Consider the following 7,608-nt stretch of genomic DNA (forward strand, 5'->3'; position numbering starts at 1 on the left):
GTGTATGAAATGTGCTATATAAATAAATTTGACTTGACTTGTGTTTCTATCAGGATCCAGCAGGAGAGACCAGACTCTCCTGTACCCAGCTGTGTGTCCATGAAGAGTGACCGGTCAAAGGGTGGCCTTATTAATTTTAAAGATGAACACCATTCTTCTGAAAAGAAGTAAGTTGTTCCTGGCATTAAAGTGTTACTGAATTCATGTTTTAACTATTACTTATGTAGAGAAGTTTTGCTGAGCATGCATGATCTTTTTCAGCATCACTCTTCTTCACATACACACAGTAATATATTCACACCTGGGAGCTGTCCAGTATAACCAGTCTGTTACTGTTAGACACTAAGAACTGGTGGAGCAATTTGGTTTCAGTTTCATGTCTAAAGGAACTTTGGAGGAAGTTGTGGAGGGAGGGAAGAGTGTTTCTCATTTTCTCTCCAGCAACTGTCAGCCTGCTGGTCAAAAGCCGGTCTGTCTGACTGTTTCCTACCAGCAGCTCTGCTTTGTCCATCCTGTGTTTCTATCAGGATCCAGCAGGACAGACCAGACTCTCCTGCACCCAGCTGTGTGTCCATGAAGAGTGACCAGTCTATTAATCCTCCTCTTAACTTCAAACATGAACACCAACCTACTGATAAAAGGTAAAATTTTAAAACTGATGATAAAAACAGATGGGTTCGTTGCTGTCAGATAATTATATAAAATTGGTTTGGCCCTTCATACTGTTAGACAGTAAACACTTCTGTGATTCTAGAGTCTGATGGTGATCAATCAAAATGTTTATTTTCACACATTTATATTAACAGCAAAAAAATAAATGTCATAAATAAATATAGGATTAACTTATAATAGAAACTTAGTTAAATACTTAATTTCACGATTCACGAGAAGTGAGTGGGAGAGAGAGAATTTTGTTTGGCGTGCTAAAAATAATTCTATAACGATAGAATACAGGAGTGTGTGTGTGTGAGGAGACGTGTGCGAGAGAGAGAAGGATGACCAGTTGTTATCGGATTGCATTATACGCATTTAAAATCAATTCCAATAAATTAATTCCAAAGAATTAAACAGAATCAATAGTGTATGTTTACCTCTTGTCTGCTCACTGATATGCTGTGACATCTCATCCACACTTTTCTTCTTCAGCTGATCAATACAACAGACGTCCAACAGATAAAACACATCATGTCAGACCACTAGAAATTGCAAAACGTAACTTAAAATGTAAATAGATTACTTTATAATTCCTGATTCACTCATAGAAGACTGTCACTGCCATCTTCCCTCAGTATAAAGACTTAGAGCCGTCAACTTGACAAAACTACAGAGTTCTTCTCTGCTCAGATTACCTATAGTCTGTTAACTTTGGATCAAATCAGAATCAATAACGTTATGTAAGATAATCCATTAGTGCAATTATGAAGTTATATGACCTAATATGACCTATGTCCTAATATGTGATGTTTTGTTTTTTTCCACAGAGTTCACCAGGAGTGGTCAATGTTGCCTAGTGGTCAGTCTGCCCAGGAGCATCAAACAGACCTGGACTCCATATTTATGGTGTGTAAATGTACAACAACACCTTTTACTTCACCAACAAGTGAAATTCAAAACAAACATTTAGTCTCCATGCTGCACTCTTTAGACCAGCGGGCTTCCAATCTATGTAAGATCCATCTGATGTTGTATTCCATGATTTTAGTAACAAAGTTTAATTTATACATTATTGTGTTCCAGCTGCTTGAAGAGAACATCTTCACCTTTGTGAAGAACGAGCTGAAAAGGTTCCAGAGGGTTCTGAGTCCAGATTACCCAGAATGCTTAGAGAGGCAGCGGGAGGATGAGGAGGTGGTGGACGGTGAGGAGGAAGAGCAGAGGAGGAGCAGCAGAGAGGCTTTTCTGAAGATCACACTGCACTTCCTGAGGAGAATGAAGCAGGAGGAGCTGGCTGACTCTCTGCAGAGCAGTAAGAGGCTTTTAACAGGTTTAACATGGTGGAGAGGGGAGATGGTGGAAAATGGGAGATGGATTTCAAAAACCTGCTGTGAATCTAAACATTTGCCAAACCAGATCTATTCAGTTCAGATTGAAAGGTGAATGAGTACAGTCCCTGTTGATAATCTGGTAAAATTATTAATTTATTAATGTGAGTGTAATACACACATTCATATTGAGCTGCACACACAGTCAGGACTAGGGATGGGAACGATCTGCTTATCAGACGACACAATTCGATATGTGATATGGGGTTCACGATTCGATACAACCATGATACAATATAATCAGTAAAAGGTCAATGATAACAAAGTCTGACTGTGCAGAATTATGTTTATTTCTGAGACACAAATCTTTCCTGCAATGGCATTGGCTGCTACAATGACAATTTCAATTCTCATTTGTCTCATTTGTGATTACTACAGCAGAATAAAATGGAACTAATCTCACAAATCATTTTTTTGCCCTGATTGGTATTGTCACATTTTTGTATTGTGATATATAAAATTTCGATATATTGTCCCATCCTTAGTCACCTGTTTGTCCACTCACCAGTGATGAGCTGAATAGATGCCATGGAGTGGGGATATATATACATTACCAAGAAATATTCACATTTCTCATGTTTACCGAAGCATCCACTCATTGACGTTATTTGTTGTTTGTTCATTCAGAGACTCTTGCTGCCATCTGCAAACGTGAACTCAAATCCAGTCTGAAGCAGAAGTTTCAGTGTGTGTTTGAGGGGATTGCTAAAGCAGGAAACCCAACACTTCTGAAGCAGATCTACACAGAGCTTTACATCACAGAGGGAGGGAGTGGAGAGGTCAATGATGAACATGAGGTCAGACAGATTGAAACAGCATCCAGGAAACTAGCGAGACCAGAAACACCAATCACATGTGAAGACATCTTTAAACCCTTACCTGGAAGAGATAAACCAACCAGAACACTGATGACAAAGGGAGTGGCTGGCATTGGGAAAACAGTCTTAACACAGAAGTTCACTCTGGACTGGGCTGAAGACAAAGCCAACCAGGATATACAGTTCACATTTCCATTCACTTTCCGAGAGCTGAATCTGCTGAAAGGGAAAAAGTACAGCTTGGTGGAACTTCTTCATCACTTCTTTACTGAGACCAAAGAAGCAGGAATCTGCAGGTTTGACAAGTTCCAGGTTGTGTTCATCTTTGACGGTCTGGATGAGTGTCGACTTCCTCTAGACTTCCAGAACAACGAGATCCTGACTGATGTTACAGAGTCTACCTCAGTGGATGTGCTGCTGACAAACCTCATCAAGGGGAAACTGCTTCCCTCTGCTCGCCTCTGGATAACCACACGACCTGCAGCAGCCAATCAGATCCCTCCTGAGTGCGTTGACATGGTGACAGAGGTGAGAGGCTTCACTGACCCACAGAAGGAGGAGTACTTCAGGAAGAGATTCAGAGATGAGGAGCAGGCCAGCAGAATCATCTCCCACATCAAGACTTCACGAAGCCTCCACATCATGTGCCACATCCCAGTCTTCTGCTGGATCACTGCTACAGTTCTGGACCATGTGCTGAAAGCCAATGAGAGAGGAAAGATGCCCAAGACCCTGACTGAGATGTACATCCACTTCCTGGTGGTTCAGTCCAAACAAGGAAATGTCAAGTATCATGGGAGAGATGAGACAGGTCCACACTGGAATACAGAGACCAGGAAGATGATTCTCTCTCTGGGAAAACTGGCTTTTGAGCAGCTGGAGAAAGGCAACCTGATCTTCTATGACGCCGACCTGACAGAGTGTGGCATTGATATCAGAGCAGCCTCAGTGTACTCAGGAGTGTTCACACAGATGTTTAAAGAGGAGCGTGGGCTGTACCAGGACAAGGTCTTCTGCTTTGTCCATCTGAGCATTCAGGAGTTTCTGGCTGCTGTTCATGTCACTGTCTCATTCATTGACTCTGGTGTCAATCTACTGTCAGATCCACAATCAACCTCAACATCATCTAAAATAAGAAACACATTTCAGGTAAAACACCTCTACCAGAGTGCTGTGGACAAGGCCTTACAGAGTCCAAATGGACACCTGGACTTGTTCCTCCGCTTCCTCCTGGGTCTTTCACTGAAAACCAATCAGACTCTCCTACAAGGCCTGCTGACACAGACAGTAAGTAGCTCACAGACCAATCAGGAAACAGTCAAGTACATTAAGGAGAAGATCAGGGAGAATCCATCTCCAGAGAGAAGCATCAATCTGTTCCACTGTCTGAATGAGCTGAATGACCGTTCTCTAGTGAAGGAGATCCAAAAGCACCTGAGATATGGAAGTCTCTCCACAGCCAGTCTCTCCCCTGCTCAGTGGTCGGCTCTGGCCTTCATCTTACTGTCATCAGAAGAAGAGCTGAAGGTGTTTGACCTGAAGAAATACTCTGCTTCAGAGGAGGCTCTTCTGAGGCTGCTGCCAGTGGTCAAAGCCTCCAATAAATCTTTGTAAGTGTATAGAAAACTGAATAGATTCAATATATGATGTGATCTTATACAGGAGAGAAAAAAGAAATAAGTTCCTGTTTGTCTTCATCACTAATTCTTCTTCAGGCTGAGTGGCTGTCAGCTGTCAGAGAGAAGCTGTGAAGCTCTGGCCTCAGTTCTCAGCTCCCAGTCCTCTAGTCTGAGAGAGCTGGACCTGAGTAACAACAACCTGCAGGATTCAGGAGTGAAGCTGCTCTCTGCTGGACTGGAGAGTCCACACTGTAGACTGGAGACTCTCAGGTCAGGATCACTGTTACTGTTCAACAGACAACAAGCAGGAGTGATATCCTTGTTTAGTCTTATTTTTCAACACTATAACCTTATACAATCTGTAAATAAGAATAAGGAAACAAAGCAACCAAAGCCTGTTCTACTGCTTCTTCCAAACCTGAAATAGGGGTGAAATGGTTCCTGAAAAAAGTCTGTACTGTACGGTTTGCCACCCATGGTGGTTCTGTGTCCCCCGCTGCCCACGTGGGTCTGATCTCCCTGGAGATATCTGTCCAATCAGTTGTCAGAATTACATGTCAATCTACGATGATTAGCTGTTTGCTGCGTGTGTGTGTGTGTGTGTGTGTGCGTGTGCAGGCTGTCAGGCTGTCTGCTCACAGAGGAAGGCTGTGCTTCTCTGGCCTCAGCTCTGAGCTCCAACCCCTCCCATCTGAGAGAGCTGGACCTGAGCTACAATCATCCAGGAGCCTCAGGAGTGAAGCTGCTCTCTGCTGGACTGGAGGATCCACACTGGAGACTGGACTCTCTCAGGTATGGAGAGGCAACGTCTGCTAGAAGGCTGAGAGTCACACACATTTCCTCTGTCACACTGAGAAGCTCAGGAATACTATGTAATGTTTAACAGCAGTTATGACTGATGCTGTATGGAAAATCCTTCATAGGGAAGGTTATTTACTGTCCATGTTTCCATCATTAAAGAGAATCTGACTTTGTTTATTCCCCCAGTGTGGACCATGGTGGAGTGCAGTGGTTGAAACCAGGTCTGAGGAAGTGTAAGTGTCTATTTAGTAGGGACGAGATGTTGTGGTAATCGCACAGATTCGATTCACAATGTGGTGTTCAGCCACGATTCGATGTGATAAAAGTTAGATAAATACAAAGTATGATTGTATAACATTGCCATTATTTATTTGACAAAACTATAAATCTTTTTAGCAATGTTTTTCTTGTAATGGTATAGAAGAATAGTAGCCCAATCAGAATAAAAATGCCTCATATAACAACCTCAATCAGAATAAACTGGCCCATTCTGAATTCAATTTAATTCCGGCGGTATAACCCTTTCATAATCCGGTCAATGGATAAAATTTTGTTATGTAAACGTTCATTCCAATCACTTTATTTTGTTGGAATAGGCTGCACTTGTTATTAACACTGGTCAGCGCAGCCCATTTTTATATCAAGTGCTGACTCCGCCTAACCGGGCCATTTTCGGCATGCGCCCCTGACAATTACAAGTGTACCCAATCATTCTGGGTGCAAAACAAAATGTCTGTTTCTGACACTTTTTGAGTCATATGTTCTGATAAAACTGTTGCTTCATCAGACAGAACAAAAGTAAAGCAATAACAGTGCCAAGCGCTCGACGCAGTTCCATCTTTTAAAAACTTAAGCCCATGTTAGATTCTCTAGACTATTTTGCACGTCAGACACTTTTATTCTGATTACATACTGTAATCACACACCATGCAATCCTTATTTAGCGTTCATGTTAACACTTGCGGGGGAACATTCAATTGGAATGATTTCATTCAGAATGAAAAAATATGTCTCATGTAATCGCAGCCTCTCGCATTTGATGGGATGCCTGGGCTGCAGTGACTGTTGTTGCTCGAGATATCGATCCAGGACATCCATAATGAGTTTTGCTGTGGCAGCTGTAGCAGAGTCTGTTTGGAAGAGCTGTCTGTAGAGCTCCTGTGAAAGAGCGCTGCCACACGTCTCACCCGGCCAAGCTCTACTCAAATATCCTCTTCCTTGTCCGCCATATCTGCCACTATTGGCTTCACGGTTTTGCATTGCAAAGTGTTTGCTTTGCCTGCTGGTCAAACTGTGTAATGGGTAGAGAATGAGAAGGAAGGGCAGAGGCAGGCAGATTACAGTAAGCGGCAGACAATGTAGCTCACAGGGTGAACGTCCGATGTACATCGTTATATGCCACGATGTACATCGTCATGATTTTACATCGCAAATTATCGCACTATGACATATCGTCTCATCCCTTGTATTTAGTTTGATTCATGAAAAAAAGTAACATACATTCATCAGTTGAGATGGAAAGCCCATCTACACCACATCCATTCATTTTGATGGCTGACATCATGTGCCATCATGAAACTGCTACGAAATGAATTGTCAAACTGAACAGGTCTATTCGATGAGAATCTGCTGCTGTATTGAGTCTTGTTCTCTCATCAGATGCCTGTGAACTCACACTGGACCCAAACACAGCACACAGAAACCTCTTCCTGTCTGAAGACAACAGAAAGGTGACAGTGGTGAGAGAGAAGCAGCCATATCCTGATCACCCAGAGAGATTTGACTACTGGCCTCAGCTGCTGTGTAGAAATGGTCTGACTGGGCGCTGTTACTGGGAGGTCGAGAGGAAAGGAGTGGTTTATATAGGAGTGACTTACAGAGGAATCAGTAGGAGAGGAGACAGTAATGACTGCAGGATTGGATTTAATGAGAAGTCCTGGAGTCTGGACTGCTATGGAAGTAGTTACTCTCCCTTTCACAATAACAGATCAACAGTCATACCTCCCTCCTCCTCTGACTCTAATAGAGAAGCAGTGTATCTGGACTGGCCTGCTGGCTCTCTGTCCTTCTACAGAGTTTCCTCTGACACACTGATCCACATCCACACCTTCCACTCCACATTCACTGAACCACTCTATCCTGTGATTGGGTTTGAGTTTGGTTCCTCAGTGTCTCTGTGTCAGATAGGAGGGAGAGAGAAACACTCACACTGCTGACTAAAGAAGGCTGCTGAAATGATAGTTCACTCTGTACAGGATCACTCACACACACACACACACAGACACACACACTCACATAAATACTCATATGCACAGAACACACACACAC

The 7,608-nt window shown here is 42.8% G+C and overlaps 1 pseudogene; it reads left to right on the forward strand.

Moving 5' to 3' along the window:
* The first annotated feature begins 573 nt into the window (after positions 1-573).
* LOC139656800 (protein NLRC3-like) lies at positions 574-7,608 on the forward strand (annotated as a pseudogene).

Source organism: Centroberyx affinis, unplaced genomic scaffold, assembly GCF_046629955.1.
Source record: "Centroberyx affinis isolate AG114_WGS23_722 - 3 ecotype Tasmania unplaced genomic scaffold, CSIRO-AGI_Caff_v1 ptg002541l_1, whole genome shotgun sequence".
NCBI classification, from domain to species: domain Eukaryota; kingdom Metazoa; phylum Chordata; class Actinopteri; order Beryciformes; family Berycidae; genus Centroberyx; species Centroberyx affinis.